General features: G+C 36.9%; 1 protein-coding gene and 1 long non-coding RNA gene across 4 annotated transcripts in view; one reads left to right on the top strand and one right to left on the bottom strand.

Annotated features, from left to right (window-relative positions):
• Window positions 1–17,338, bottom strand: part of FGF14 (fibroblast growth factor 14) — a 357,381-nt gene that overhangs the window by 217,442 nt on the left and 122,601 nt on the right. The window lies entirely within an intron of this gene.
• On the top strand, window positions 107–8,753 carry LOC107307973. The gene is made up of 3 exons (XR_001552581.2): window positions 107–815; window positions 6,054–6,190; window positions 7,772–8,753. It is a non-coding gene; the product is annotated as an uncharacterized LOC107307973 (long non-coding RNA).

Below are 17,338 nucleotides of genomic sequence, written 5' to 3'. Positions count from 1 at the left end.
GAGTCTGAGTGGAGCAGAAATAGAAATTGTATCATTGTCATATACTGGGAACAAGAGCACTTGAATACAAGGATGGTAAAAAGGTCATAACCTTTGTATCACAAGGCAGGACATGGAAGAGTTTTCAAGCCCATTGGTGAGTACTGTTGACCACTGAAGGACACTACAAAATCTACCTTGGAAAGAGCATGGACAAAACAAACAAACAAACAAACAAACCAAACAAAAAAACTCAGGATCCTGATCCCTGGACATCTGAAGCCTTAAAAAAGCCTTTTTTTTAAAAGTTATATGATGTTTTAAAGGCAATAGAAAAGATGGGAAAGAAGGAGTTAATGGGGACAGCAGTCTGGGCTAGAAGAATGTTGGACAGCATGCAGCAGCACAAGAGAGCACATGAAGATAAGAGCAGTGCATTAGGGGAAGACAACAAGTGCTGTGGAGGTCTCACTAGCAGGGACAAGGCCAAGGAATGTATGTTGATTGCAGAGGGGAGAAACATCTGCAGCTATGATGGGATGGTGTGGGCGGAAGAAGAGACTGAGAAATTTCATATGTTAAGCAACGAGAGAGCACAAAGAGCCGAATATTGGTTTGATCAAGCTAGGGCAGCTGTGCCCTAGGGCAACAGTGGTGTTGGAGAAAACATAGAAGGGAAGGCAAGAGGCTGAGAAGCAGGACTTTTCCAAGAAGATAAATGAGACATTAAACAGAAGTGACTGCGGTACAAATAATATGACAATAATATGGGATCCTGAGGACTGACACAGAGACATTGGGATGATCAAGTTCAACTGAGCCTACTTCTTGTGAAAGTAAGTTTTCCTCAGCCAAGCACCCACCCTGAAGTTTTATGGCCATTTGAATTATGAGGGATAAGAGTACAAACCAGGGAGACCAGTACCAGTGAAAATGGCAGGGCAGGGAAAAGCACAAACGAGAGAAGATAGCAAGACTGTGATCACTGAAATACAATTACCTCCTACCCAGTTTTGATCTTTAGCTAAATAATTGGGACATTTGAAGATAAACATCTATGCAAGGGTGCTGCTATCTTAAAAAGCACAGCTTAGTTTTACTAATACTAAATCAAAATTGCATGGCTAAGGTATCCTGTACAGCCACCAAATAGGCCACTTGTAATACTGAAATCCCAGAAATGGCAGCCATTACAGTGGTTGAAGCTAGCTTTATAATCTTTTAAGGTAGCTGATTTCATGCTTGTAGAGCTTCATTTGGAAGAACAAAAACCAAATGGGTCCAGAATTAAATACTGTTAGAAAGCTGTTATTGACTATAGTTGTTGAGCTTGTGCTTAAGTGGAGTCTGCAGCTGTGACATAATACTAGCACTGGAGGATTCACTTTCTGATTGAAAGTGAATACAGGACCTCTGAAACCCACTAATGAAATCCAGGTAGACCAGAAAGGGCAGACTGGGAAGGATAGGAAGATTCTTAAGGAAGAAGGAAAGCTTAAGGAACCCACACAAAAAAGAGAAGATAAATAAATACAACAGAAAAATAAATATGTGCAGATATTATGCTGGATGAGTCACGAGGAGTTTGAACTAGGAAAACAATAAGTTTTGAAGACACAAATGGAGAGCCTGAGAGATGATATAGCCAACAGAATAAGAAACCTCTTACAGCCTTGATCTATAAGTTGGTAGTAGTGAAGGGGGGAATCCCAAGAGTTAGGCTGTGAAATCAGTACTAATGATCTCTGGCAAAATGAAAACAACACCTTCAGCCCCACAGGCCGAAGCTGGACTTCAGTACAGGGCATGTCCACTGCCTTGGGAAGGCATTATTAAGTTAAGGTACAAACAGTCAGGGGATAACTAATAGTACCTATTATCTTCTGGGATAGCTGTAAATGTAATGGAAAAAATTATCACATTAACAGAGTCTGATCCTGTAAATGTTTTGAGTCATGCAAGATGCCCAGGGGACACACCTGCTGGCAAGTCTGAAGAGCAGGGTAGTGGAGATTTCTTCGGCAACATAAAGAAAAAAATCACATTTTATGTATTGGTTTCAAATCAGGAAATGACTTCATTCCTTCTTAAAAAACAAACAAACAAACAAAAATAATAATTTATGGGAGTGATACAAAAATAGACATTCCATAAAAATCCTGATCAGACATTAGTGATCTGCAATGAAACCTCAGAAATACATGAAACACCACACAGTGGGCATCAAGAGAAGATTCTACACAAGCATGCTCAAGATAAATTAGAACGTGGAAAGATTAACACTCTTGTATTAATAGCAAAATCTGACCCAAACACACAGGAACATTATGAACACCCAGCTGAGGCCAGGGGAAGATTATTACCCACTATTATTGCTCCTATGGATGATGGAGCGCTCTCCTTTCTAGGATGACAAAAAGTGTGTTTTTTTTTATGTGTGTTTTTTTCTGAAGAAACAAAATTCCTCATTTGCCACCTGAAGTTCCTCAATTCTACATTTGCCTAATGAAGGAAAGTATAATATCAGGAGGAAATTAAATACCACAGGTGCTGCTGTATATACTATTCAGCTGTCTATACATCCTTGATAAATAAAGAAGTCTTTATTTCATTCACATATAAACACAAAATTTTGAGTTAGAATAATAAGGAGCTAGACAGCAGTGTTCCCAACTCCTGTGATGGCTTAGAGTAAAAATTAAATGTGGAACAAAAACTTTTCAACATTTCAAGTCTACTGACATCTGAAATATCACTAAGAATTACTCTCCAAGTGCAGGAGCAGACTAAAATTTTATATAGCAAATTGGTTAAAACTCCTTTCTCCAAAGTCCTTATATAAACATCTCACAAAAAGATCAATTTTCCAGACTTCTTTTTTTTCAGTGTAACAGACAGCAGATTTAGATCACTTTTTCACTAGGTATCAGATGTATTGTGCAGCAGTCGGTTATTGAAAACTACAATTTGGCTTTTTATAAAGCAATTGGAGCAGCTTGATGGGAACTGTTTGCAGATTACCCTGGTTTCTTCTTCCCCAGAAGTGTTTCCTGTGGAGTCCCAACCCAAACTCCATCTAAGCAGTAGCATTTTTGGATCTGTAGTATTAGTATAACTGTAGAGTTTTAAAATTATTAATAGCACCTGCATTTTAGCATTTCATATTACTAAGCATTTTAAAAATAGCACAGGACAAAAGCCAGACTACAGAAAGACATCTAGTAATAAAATGAAAGTTGAACGTAAGCTGATATTTTTATAGTTGATGACTTTTATCAAAGGCTCTGTGAATTGATGAATCACAGAAAACTCAAGGGTAGAATAAATAGTTAAGATTGCCTGTATGGAGATATCACCTTTCATTGAACAAACTGTCACCAGTAACATGTAAACTACTTTTTATTTTTTTTCAAGTTGATCCCAGCCAAACATCTAGTTTGCTTTCAGATGTCTTTCCCACTTGCTTCAAGGGAGTAACTATATTGCTGTTTTTGTTGTGTTTTCTCTGTCTGAAGACATTTGAAACATCACTGTAGTGACATGGAATTACAGTATTCCTATTGCTAAGAAATAAATGAAGCTGTGAATGATGTGGAGAGAAGGAAGCCAGCATTTTCCAGCATCAGCATGTAAAAGTGCTTTCTAATGTCCTTATGCTCATCCATTATGACAGACTCTTTGAAAGGCTGAAAAAAACCTCCATGGCAGCTTACAGTCATAATTCAAAAAGGCTCCCTGTGAAGTAAGGGTTTACCCTATCTCTATTTATCTAACAGTTCAGACTGCTACTGTTTCTGAAGACAGAAAATAATTTTAAATTACAAAAGAATTTTTTCATCTATAGTCTTCTATAACAGAGACAAAGGAGAATTCATAAGTTGCACCCATCATTCCCCAAGTTATATTATACATAGAAAAAATCTTGCAATGCAGAGACCATTGTTGGTTCCAGCAGTATCTGGTACAGAATATGTTCTCAGTGCTTTTTCACCTTCTTCAAAAGGAACTCCTGATGCAATTTTAGCAGCAGTGGCATCATCATTACAGCTTAATACTGTCTTGGTAATGAATGGAAAGAGATGCCAGCACAAGCTGACACATCAGGTCTAGGGAGACCGTGCTTCCTCAGTGGTTTTAAGGCTTACAATCCAATTGCATTATGTTTATTTTACTCCTTGTGGCAGCACATCAAAGACAAGAGTTTGTACTGAAGAAGAAAGTAGCACCTTCTGTTCAAAACATAAAATCAAATTACTCTGCAGGCATGTAGAAGCTCAGAGCCCAAATAATCAAATACATATATATTCATATATATGACTACCTTGCAGAAATGCAAGTGGTTTCATCCTGTGAAAATTCTGCATTAAGGTACTGAAGGAAATCAACAGGTTTAAGTACACTGAATGTCGACTGAGAATTTCTACTGTTATGACAGCCATCATCATATAAAGATCATATTTAAAATAATTACTTTCATTAATTTTTTCACAAAAAAAGATATTTTATTCTTTTATTACACCTTATTTCATTTCTCAGTGTTCTGCATATGTTAATATTAATTCACACAGGCTTGGTTGTTATTGTGATGGTAAGAATTATCCTTTAATTTACAGAGGGAGAAAATTAAACATTAAGTATTCATAATTCAGATTTCACAAATGTATTTTTTTTTCCTAGATAAAATGGTTTATCCTAGGATACATATAAATAATAATAATAATAAAAATAAAAAGAAATGAAATTGTTTTCAACTGAGATTAACTGAGAACAAAAATTACACCTTTACAAAACAGCCCGGAATATTTCTCTTTACTTGCCCTATAAATCATTGAATGTCAGGAGGCAACAGTTAACAGTCTGAAGGAAAGAAGAGGCAGATCTGTCCTCATTATGGAGATAATGAGGACACTGTTCTTTTGGACTCGAAATGCCCATTCAAACACTTTTTGGTTGCACTTTTTCCCACAGCCCTTATTTACCAGAACAGGTACTAATGTGAATAATTCATGTGTGTGTGTTTGGTTTTGATTGTTTTGTAGACTGGTTGATTATGGGATTTGTTGCTGATTTTCAAACCCATCCAGTCCTCACTGAAGGTGAAAATGTGCCCAGAGGCTGAAGTTGGTGCAGGATATATGTGTTGGTTTCTTCCAGGTCTGGTGCTGCTCAGCAGGCTCTGTTTGAATTGTTGTAGATCCCCATACTGGGTCTCTGGGGCTTCAGCCTGGACCAGTAAACTCAAAAATTATCTTCTTACATTCATTGTAAAGTAGCCATATACTGGCAGTTTGCCCCTTAATATCTTCATTCAGACAGCATCTGATGAACTCGAGATGCTCCCTCCCACCTCCTCTGCAATCTTGAGCTCTCACAGTGTGCACACAGTGCAGGCTTTTATGCCAGAAGATGATAAAGATTTTCAATAGGCTCCTGTCTTAATAGAGCTGCAAGTCCTACACCAGCAGTAGAAGTATAAAGTCCACTGTAAAACTACAATGAAGTCCATTATTTAACCTTAGGATTTCATATACTGCAACCACTTGAGCTTTACCCTTGCAGTCTATGAAGTAATAATAGTAATTTTAGTGAAATTTCAGCCTTGCAAAGCTCTGCTGCATACACAGCCTTCCTCACTGTAATACAAGATTTACAAGGAAATATGTAGCACCTGGAACATTTTAAAACCTGATGTGGATCTTTGAAGGAGCAAAGCACTTCACAGTAGTTAACAGTAGTGGATGGATAATGAAAATGAGTCATGATAGTAATATTTTCCATTAAAGGTGAGAGCAAAGTGATGTCTCATTTTTCTTGTTGCTCAAAAAGACACCTTTTCAATATCTTCTTTCACTTAATTTGATGCCTTTTAATGACAGATTTCCATTGCTCCTGTTTCTGTCCTCTAGACAGAATAACATCTACAGCTTCTTTACTTCAGTCTGCTGGCAGTTAAGCAAGGTGGGTTTCTCAGGGGTTTGCAGGTTCATACATACGTGCAGGCTGCCTGGCATGGGAGTTGTGGCTGATGACACAAGCCAAGTCTCACACTTCTGTGCTCTCCCCTGTTTTCACAGCCCTGAACATCTAATAGAGAAAAGAAAATCCTCATCCTGGCCTACACAGGAGGCAAACCCCAGCTGCCTGGTAACTCCACTGGCCAACCGACATATGCCTTACCTTCTCTTACAGATCAGATATCTGATCAAAGAAGGTCTGTTTTCTTTATTCTGGTTTATACTCTACATTATGATACCTGCAGACCACTTTTAAACTAGTAATGAAAGAAGATAATTTAAGAAAGAATAAATGACTAATGCAAATTTTCACATTTTCCCTGAGGAAAAGGTTTCATTCCCATGAGGGTTGTTGTTTTGCTTTGTGAAGCGAAGCCTCTGAACTCTGTATTCTGCATTACGCATGTCTGATGGAAAGTAAGAGTAGCTCAGTATGAAGGACATCTTGAAATATTCTGCCTTTTTGAATACAAATGTAAGAATCTGCAGAAACTGTGAATGAACATTTACAACAAACTGTGAGCCTCCTACTGATGCACTCAAATACAAAACAGGAGGCGAGAGAAAGAAGGAAAAGAGATGAATTTGTTTTCCTACCAAACAGCTGTCTTCTTTAACAGAAGAAACTAAAGAGAAAACAGTGTGTGAAGAGGCCAAAAGCTGCATTAATTACAGTATTTTTAGATGCTACAAGCACAATTTTGATAAACACTTTAAACTGTGAAAAAACCGTACTGTCAACGCAATTAAGTCCTTTTTCTTGGTGCAGCGTCATCAATGCATGTGTCTGCTGAGAATACATTGTGGGCTGTACAGTGCAGTTACCCTTTGATTAATGATTCAAGACGATCACTAGGGACCACACAAGCTCCTGGGAAATGCCAGAACAAGCAGCACAATGTCATCATTAATTTCTTCTCTTGACCTACATTAGAAAGAGTGATGATACATTCAGTGTTACGGGGCAAATCTCAGCCATGGTTATACACAAACAGCCCCCATGAAAGTAAAAACAATAGGTATTTGGCTTTGGAGAAACATTAGGCATTAAAAGATAAACTGCATGGATCTTCTGGTAGGGTTTATTTATTTAGATCATCTGTAGAATGTGGGAAGGTGTGAAACTAATTATTCTGATAGCTTTAATATCTGGACCTGCTGTGAAATCCCCATACGAGAAAAAAAAATTATAATCCCTCTAGGTGGAAAATATGGGATCTCATTTCTTAGCTGGTTAGTATTTCTATTTAGCCAGAGGATGGCATTAGAGCTGGTATCTTATCAGGATAGACCTAAAAGTCATCTCAAAATAATACTTTTGCTAAAGGCACCTGCAAGTACTGACATCAGTCTGTCAGTTGGATTGCTTTTCAGCACTGACATGAAGTCCTCCATTTTGTGCCAATGGGCACTGATCATGTATTTGAATGAAGCTCTCTGAGCTGAGCAAAGCAACACAGCATCTTTGGTTTGCTGTCTTCAGCAGCTAGTATACACTGAAGAGCTCAAAATGTTGCAGCACTTCCCTCAAAATATTTTTTCTATTGTTTGGAAAGCAAATCTGTTTTGGATTCCTGAACTGACTTTCTGTATAGCGTTTGTCCTTGTCCAAGGTCTCAGATAATATCTTCAAGGTACGTCATTGTTTCACCCAAGGTTAACTGAAAGGCCAACATTAGCAATGCTGCCAATAGCACTGTTTCTGTAATAAGCTGCAATTTTCTATAGTGAGGGTGAAGCTCGTCTGCACTAGAAACATTTTTTTTTTTTATTTCCAGGGAGAAGTATGTGGAGTATATTTCCTGAGTAACCAAAGGACATCTGTGTGCCAGAGTTATTTTCAGCTTTGAATATTTTTTTTATTAAATCAAAGCATCTCCACTACTTTCATTTTTCCCATAGGGAAAGGATACAAGAACAGATATGATAGATTCTAGTCACAATACTTTCTGCTCTTCAAAAACTGTTCAGACACTACAGTGCAAAAAATCTGCATGATACAAAATGGAACAAATATAAATGCTTGTATAGGATACTACAGTTAAGGAATAATTCTGACTTCAGTGGGAGCTGTGATTTCATGCAGTTTTACTGGGTTGTTAAACAGGCATGGTTGCATCAATGGAAAGTTAATATTTTTACAAAGTAAATGTAATATAAAAGTTTCTAAGTTAGGCAAAAACTGATCATTAAAATCTCTGCTATGTTGTTTATGAAATGTAGTCCACAGGGTCATATATATTGAAAAGTGACTTCAAAGCTGAGAATTGTCACTAGTTAAATATTTCCTCTAAGCATGATCATAAAAAAGATCTAGAACAAAACAGCACATTCTGTGCCCAAGAAGCCCATAAGGAGCTCCTTCCAGCATTAAAGAACTCAGACAGTAACATAGCAACTCCTTCCAATGTCTACAAAACATAAAATTGACCAAAGCAAGACTTTCATTATTGTGACATTCACAGATAAATTGTGGTTTTATCTTTTAACACAGAAGAGAATAAAAATAAGTTTGATAACTTACACCAGATGCTGAAATATCTTCTATGTATTTGTAGATAGCTCACCAGAGGTCATGGGCTTCCTTAGTTTACCTCACTTTCAAATGAGAAATGGTATACTTCCTACATCTTTTCAACAAGAATGGCATATTCCAGTCTCACTGAAATAGTCCCAGACTCATCACTTACCTATTGTTCAATATTAAGCTTTATATGTTTTGCAAAACAAGTTACTCGTACTATAAAATCAATACAAGTGGTCTGTGCCTCTTGATTAATAATGCACGTCTTCTGTAAAGGGGATTTAGTTATTTTTACACGCAAAACTCGTGAAAGTGATTCAACTATAAAAATACATTTTTTATCCTTTTTTCCTTTTTTTATCTCCTTGTATATTGATCTCTCTTTATATACAGAAGAATCGGTTTTCACTAAAAAATTAACATTTTAAGCCCTCAAAATCTGTCTTCCAGAAACCTTCAGGTGCCTGGAACTGCTCTTCCATGCTTGAGCAGGACTGGCCCCTGACTGAGATGGGATTTGTCTTATTCAAAAACTAGTTTATTGGGCCAAGCACCAGGACAGCAGTATCCTATTTCTATTCCCCTCTCTTTGTAAGCCCTATCAGCTAAAAAGCTCTGTCTTCAACTACCTAATCAACTTCTGGATTAAACTTCAAAGTCTCAGTAGGAAGAGCATAAGACCTCACCAGCCACCCAGATAAAATGGCAGTACTGGCTGCTATGTCTTGAGAGATTAGAGACAGAAGGGGAAGGAAATACAAGAATAGAAGGAGCCTTCAGTTATCTTTAAGGAGGCTGGAAAATTTCACACAGGAACATAACAGAAATCAAATTTTTGTGAGGCCACTAATGAACGCTTCTTGATGCAAAGGTGAAGACATACTATGAAGCTGGACATCTCTCTTGGCTTTTACCTCTCTATCACATGTAGCTTGGTGCAAAACTGCACATTTGAATGTAGCTAACATTTGTGGCTGCAGACATAAGCAGAGTCACTATCGCTACTGGCACAACAAAGGCCAAAAAGATGAGCTTCAATTTTTCTCCATTTAAGAGGTAGGAATGCCCAAAGCCATTTGAGTCGTACATACAGTATGAAGATTATTGAGGGACCTCTACTCTGCAGAACTTTCACAGCACATTTTTACAACTGCATTTAAAAAAAAGGTGGAAACATCAACAAGACTGAACAGTAGGTAAGGTAGGTTATTAGAAGCAGGAAGGCATCCCTCAGAAGACTGAAGCTGTGGCACACTAAATGGGAAGACAAACCTGAGAGGGACCAGAACAGAGGTTGAAGAGCAAATGGGGAAAGGAATCAAAACTAAATACAAAACCTCTCTTGAAACATACTGCAAGCAAGAAGCTTGGCAAAAACTGCAAGGCCAACTTGTGACCAAAGAATACAAGAAAAACCTGAGGGATAGAGAGAATAAGATTGCAAAGAAGAAAATTCTTTATACTACTTTTCACTGGAAAAGAAACCAGGCCGATTTCCATACTGAAATCCTTTTTTGGAAGACTCATGAAAAGAGAACTCTGACTTCCATATCACATTTTACAGCTACTTAAAAGTGTCTCATTAACTGTACAAGCTTTCTGGCATTTAATGAGCAGTTCTATATGTCAGGAATAAAATGAGGTTACTAGCAGTAATGCACCTCTCCCTACAAGCTCCTGCAACAATTGAATATGGTAAACACGAGCTGTTTTGCAAGATCATTCTAGGGGACATAGAAAACACAATAGTCCGATACAAGTATGAGGACTGTAGGTCACATTAGTAGAAGTTATAAGAACAAATGCAATGATCAGATACCCACACACATATAATCTGACAAGAGTCAATGTTACTTTTGTGAAGCGAGATTGTGCTTCTTTGGAGGCATCAATACATACATGAATACAACTATTTCTGCATAAAATCTGCATAGTATTCAAGAAGGCTTTCCCTTACTAAAACAAAAAACAAACAACAACAACAACAACAAACTAGGCAGCAAGAGGGTTAAATAAGTGGTTAAAAAAGAGGAATTATGTAACGGATACTGGAAAAAACTTTCTGTAGAGGAAGGTCACCCTTTGGTAATACTCTGGGGTTCTTAACTGCATTTTCAGTTTCCCCAGTTCAAGAATGCCTTGGGTTTGAGGTGGTACTGATACTGATTAACTCAGATCAATTGGGCCTGACAAAATTGAGAAGTGCTTTCTAAGACTGGATGACTAGGTAATTAAATGTAACACAACATAAATAACATAAATATGAAGCGGTGCACATAGGAAAAATCCATCATAACTTCCTATAGAAAAATATTGTAGATTCTGAGCTGATTATCAGTGTGTCACACAAGCATTGTTGATTATGACTGTTACTTTCATAGTATGGCTATCTCAATGCTCAGTAATAATCATAAAATAAATGGTTAGCTGTTTGTGGGGAGAGAACAGAAAATCAAACAAAGAACGAGCTGGAAGATTGTGAGCATGTGGCTCCCCCATGTAGCTCTTATCCCCTTATCTCAAAAAAGTTACGTTAGAGAACTGAAACAGATTCAGGAAGAAATTGTGAGAAAAATCAATGGCAAGAACAGCTTCTATAGAAGAAATCATGAATGCCATGGAAAAATGAAGCAGACAGAGTGCTTGCCGCCTCTTTTAATACAAAAAAAAAGTTATCAGATGAATCCAGGAGCTTATTCACAAAGAAACAAGGTAGTTCTCTGTGCAATGGGAAGCATACAAAAGGAGCTTGAGGATAGGAAGTGTTTTGAATACTAACATTATAAGTATGCTCAAGGAAGGAATATAGAAATACTCAGAAGAAGCACCCATTGGGGGTTAGTAAATACACAAAAATTACATCAGACTCTGAAAGTCAACTGAGTGGAAAACATTTGGAAGCTAGTAAAGTACAGGAAAGTACTCAGGGGAAGTTTAGTCCCTGTTTATATTCTCCCCAAGCAGATAACTATAGCCACTGATGAAAACAAAATACCAGATTGGATAATCCCTAAGAACTGATACGTTAATGAGGAAATTCAAGAATGTAACTTTCAGACAGCTAGAGATAGACAAGACAGATCTCAGATTTCTGAAGCCATAAAGAACTCTAACATGGCTATTTCAAGGGAAAGAAAGGATTTCCCCAAGTAAATGCATTAACTCTGACATTAGATCTGTCCATAAAAATAAACATCTGGGTACAAACAGTGGATAATATAATTCTTTTGAAAATGTTGCTCTGAAGAGACTGCATAAAGGTCTAGAAAGAAGATATTTTAACATACTGAGAACAAGAAAAAAAAAAACAAAAAAACACCACAAAACATTAAATAAAATCATCCCTTTAACAGGACATCATTTCTAGCCCATCAAGTTGTTCTTGCACATGGAAACAAGCCCTACAAATAAAGAATTATTTTTTCTTAATATATTCACTGAACTTCCAACTCACAACAGAAGTCAAGGAGAAAAGGAAGTACATCTCATGAAGAATGACATAACATTGATTTGTCAAAAGACAAGATGAATATTTGCCTAGCACCCTGATTAGAGTGTATTTTATTACTGTCCTAAGCTTAGAAGGGGCTCTCAGAAACCCACATGAAACCTGGTATGCCAGCCAGGGCAGGGATGCTACAATGATTCTGAAGTTTTTCTTTTCCCAAGGGAAATAGAAACCCTGCTTGCATTCAGTAATTATATTTCTGATACAAGTTATGCTTAATAGAAAAGGTAATGAGATATTTATAAGTAGCATGATACATTACACTATAAAACTGATGAGTAATCTGTACATCATGATCTAAAAGAGTAAAGAATTAATCGATCATAAAGCCTCTGAACTTTTATTTTTAGATGAGCTGAAAAAACTAATTTCATAAGAAGCCTAAAGTTGCATTCTACAATAAAGTGTGATTGCTGCATATGGTTTGAAAACAATCTAATATGGAGATTTAAGAACACGATGTTTTTATTAAATAATGCAGGTGAATAACGCAGTTAGCGGTGGTGTTGTTCCACCAGAAAAAAAATGAAAAAAGATAACAGCAAAAATAAAAAAGGGAATGTTTCGGAGATTTTGGCAGGGAAAGGAACAACCCAAAAACTGGAAGAGATACAGCTTAGGGTAGGCAATAGTTCATTATGAATTATACAGGCTACAGGATTATTTTTCACAAGTGGCTTTCAATTGCTTATGAGGAATGTTTCAAGGAATAGATGGACAACTGGGCAGTTATATGGTAACTCCACAGTTACAATATAACAGCTAGAAAATCAGCACAAATCTTTGGATCTGAGAGCTCATTTTCCTTTGGGTTTCTCCAGAATTTCTGCAAGCTTCTTGCCTAGAACTGGCTACAGTTCAGTCTTAGACAAGATGTACTGACTATTTTCAGAACCCTGTTAAGTTCAGAAATATTCACATCAGATAGTTACTCCACACCAATGTAATGCCTTCTTTAAACAAACCTGGAGTTTGACAGCTAAAAATACCTTGGGATCTTTTCAGCAAGAGCCATTATATTGAAGAGCTTATTCTGAAATTAGTTGATTTCAATAGGTTTGGATTGTTCTGTAATCCTTAAACACTATGAGTAATATCACTGATGGAGGAATTCATTCTCTCAGGTAAGAATGAGAGTCACTTTGCTGAGAAAGAAAATGGACAACGAAAAAGCAAGCCAGTTTCCTGACTTAGAAACCTTTTCTCTTACCTAAGAGAGAATTATAAAATAATATGATGAAGAGTAAAGCTTTTCTTGGAAGTAAAAAGAGCACGCACTGAAAAACCAAAACAGCAAATTTCAGCATCTTTCTGACCTTTTTATCCTATATTCCCTCAATTTGCTTTATTGCAATATTGCAATAAATAAATAATTTCTTTATTTTAATCTCAACCAACTTGTTTATTTGCATGTTTCTGTGCAGTTCAGCAACTATTAGAAACTTACTGCTCAGTCCCAGCCTGTCCTCAGCCTATCCTTCTTATCCACTGTATTATTCAATTTTATTTTTTTTTCCTGTTAACTGCCATCTTCTCTAATTTGCCTTTTACATTTTCATTGTAAAAATATCAATACCTTTTTCCAAAATAATACTACAGGATACTTAATAGCGTGTCTCATCTTTTTATAGTTAATAGTTTAGAACTGACAATGCAAGGATGACAAAAGTTGTCATTACAGTTATTTTCTTAGTAGGCTTGGAGTTCCTCAAACTTACCTTCACCATCAATTCTTTGTTGGCAAAGGGTTGATTCCTTCCCTCAATAAGGTCAAAAGCTTTCCTTCTTTCTTATGATTGTATCTCATTGGACCTCTCTCACTGACATTATCAACAGATTTGATAGATGCTTTCTAGTACATTTCTAGAGCAGAAAACATAGCCTATGAAATGCAATTGGTATTACTAGGGGCAAAGCAAAAGAAACAATGTCAAAAACAAAACTTCAGTTTCAGCCAGCATAATTTTCTCATCTTTCTGCTGACCTTTTCTAAAGCAAGATAAAGATTACTTTAAATGAGACATATAAAATGAGAAACCATAGCTAGTTGTCCTAGTAGCTTCCTCTAGGGAAAACCTCTATTTGAAAGAAGTGAGTCATTAGTTTCTATGCTTTCAAAATGGTGAAATGTTTGCACTGTAATTCCCTAAGCACAGTACTCTATTTGCCTTATATAGCAGTGAGGAGAAATCAACAACAACAGCCGTCTTTTGCTTTGGGATTGGATTGCTCTCCAAGATTGTTGCTCTCTCTGAAAATGGTGGTCACGTTCCATGGAGAGAACATGGAAATTAAACAGGCTAACAAACTCGAGATGGTTTTTTTTGTTGTTTTTTTTTGTTTGTTTTTTTTTTTAAGATCAGCTAATTCTGCTCTTCATGTAAGAACAAAATACAGGTACAGTCATTCCTAAAGCTGGAGATTTTGCTCAAGCCATCATGCTTGCACCTAGGCACACTGTCAAATACTGTGTTCCCTATGACAATCAGTTCTGACAGGAGCAAGAAAATGATAGATTTAACTTCACACAGTAAGAGTGGAAGTCAAGGAGCACAGTGAAGCACAGGAAAGCTGAGTTTATCCCTGCGCTGCAAATAGCTCCAGCGTTCACTGAAGACAGCAGAATGGAGCCCACATTTAGCAGACTTCTGTGAGGTTCAGTAAAGAGCAACTTAATGAACAGAAATAAGAGAAACCAAGTGTATGGGAACATACACACATAAATATGCAAAAAAGTATCTTATAGTGAGTTTTAAGAAAAAAAAGAGGAAAAATCCTTGTCTCCCCTCTCACATACAGTTTTTAAGTGTTCTATAATTTTATGACTTTTGAATTCTAACTATTTGAATCCAAACCATCTGTTTTTCATATCCGTACAATGCTCAGATGTAAAACTCTCAACAACATTAGTGACACAGTGGATTTGTTCAGAGGAGTATTCCAAGCTTGAAATGCAGCTGTCAAAGAAGTCAGAGAAAATGTAGGTAACTCCTCTTTCAACTTTCCTTCCAAGTTATGTTTCCTTCCAGTTAAGAAGTTCCACTGTTCCCCTCCATTTACATGTGGCTTATCAGAAACATTCACCACTAAATACTGCTATGTAATTATTCTGCCTGCCCCAGTAGTAGATTCTGTTGGTTTTCAACCCAACCTACATCTACCACTTTGAGTGTGGCAGCATTCAAGCCCTCAGCAGATTAGGGACTTCAAGTACAAGAGGAATATTGACTGCCCACAATGACCTATTAAACTAGTCATTTTGGTAATCCCATGTGAACATCACACTTTCCAAGAATCCAGGTTCTTCGTTAATACTTTTGCCTAAGCACTCAGGACTTCAGTGAATTAGTGTTCAGATCAGACTGTTCCTCTCATTTTTTTCCCACTGAACCTTTCTCATAGACCACAGTTTTCCTTGCATTGAAGAAACTTCTTTCATGCTGTGAATAGAGAATACCCAAATAAGCTTCCTAATGTGTTTTTAGCAATGCTTGCACTTAGGTTAAATGTGAGAATGGGATGCCTTGGCAAAACAGCTCCACATACCAAGCCCCAGTGTTAAGTTTTCCACCATAAATGTTCTGATTGAAAAAGAAAGCATCTTTCCCCCCCCTCCCCCAAAGTTTTTATATGTGGATGAATTCTCAGTATGGACTAATATGTGTTTTCAGAGACTTTGTTGAAAGGCCTTCAAATAGGGCAAACACTACTTGTAGATTTTGATGTTGTCTGCATAATTACAGTTTTAATATATTTTCAAATGAACACAAAGCATTTCAGTAGGAAGAATTTCATGGATGCAAACCACCATCTCCTGAATACAAACCTCAATTTATTTAGAGCGCCTATGAAGTTTCTCATATACCCACCATGCAAAGTGGCACACCTCTTTGTGATTTCTACAGTTTTGCAAGAATTCTACAAACAGATTTAAGATACACTGTACTATATAGAAGATTCCAAATGTAGACATCTATAAAGGGGAAGAAACCTTCAAAGTAATTGCCTTATCAATTAATATGAAAATCTCTGTTTCACCATCATTTGTGCTAGTTGAGATTAACCGGTTAGCATAGATATGAGATAGCAGATCATATAACGTGATGTATTATAATACTCTACCTGCTCCTTCTGCCTGCCTTCATTAGTACAGCAGCTTCTTTACATATAGAAGTATTTGTGGAAAAAATCTTACTTAATTCATCAGCTACACCCATCAGTAATTGTGTACTGACTATAAAGTAACATTCTAGTGTTTCATCTGACCTCTCACTTTCCCATCACGATGCAGTCTTGCTATCATGCAAGTTTTTAGAGAGCCCAGGGGAAAGCTCAGGACAGACTTGTCTGAAACTGGTTAAAGAATAAATAATCTTTTCTTTCAAAACTGCCTACTAAATTTTCTAAACATAAAGCAGTATTATCTGTGGACATGCTATTGTTCATCTTGATTTCTGCATATGAGTTCTATACAGCTACCTCCTAAATTATTCTCCTAAGACATATTTGCCATCTTGAAGAAAAACCCTGGTTAGAAACAAGTCAGTTATTGTTAGTGAAACAGAATGGACACAGTGTTGTTAGGTAAGGACTAGAAACATGGAGAGAGAAAATGCCAAGCAAATATCTTTTTACTCACATCACATTCCTGAGTCCAAGAAATAAAGCCAGAGTTCAGTTCTTATCAGCTTTCCTCATTCCCTGCCAGAGCTGTGAGAGCAATCACACAGCATTGCCACAGTGTCAGTGCCCTGTCACCAGGGGCTTCACTGCTGCAGAACGGAGCCCTTCTCTGTCTAGGGATAATATCTAGAACAGGCTCTGCAAAGCACAAATGAAGGGCTAATAATCTCTGCCCTAGAGAGCATGCCATCTGACAGTCTGTGCAGCACTGAAATTCATAAGCTAGACTCTTTGGTCCATGCCAAAATCCTGAAATAGCCATACGACTGAATAGTCTGTAGCTTCTGCCTGTAAAAAAAAAATAAAAAAAATAAAAAATTCAGGTCTTTCAGTGAAAATCTGCATTTGAAAGGCAGTAGGATGGGAGGAGCACAGGAAAACATAAAAGTTTAAATTGTCTTTTTCTTGGAAGACACTCTTTAACTTGTGTAATGCAGTAGCATGATGATATACTCAATTTATCCCACCAAGGATCCATGAAATTGGCAGCATAGTATCTAATTTTCCTTATTCTTTTACTTCTCTAGTCCCACAGACTTCCAAATGGTGAATGAGTGTCATGGTTTAATAATTTTGTAATTTTTGCTATCAGTATTCCACATCATAACATCATATAAAGCATGAATAATT

The sequence above is a fragment of the Coturnix japonica genome, chromosome 1 (assembly GCF_001577835.2).
Source record: "Coturnix japonica isolate 7356 chromosome 1, Coturnix japonica 2.1, whole genome shotgun sequence".
Taxonomy (NCBI): domain Eukaryota; kingdom Metazoa; phylum Chordata; class Aves; order Galliformes; family Phasianidae; genus Coturnix; species Coturnix japonica.
Note: the sequence above shows the minus strand (reverse complement) of the source record. Positions and strands in the feature narration are given on the sequence as shown.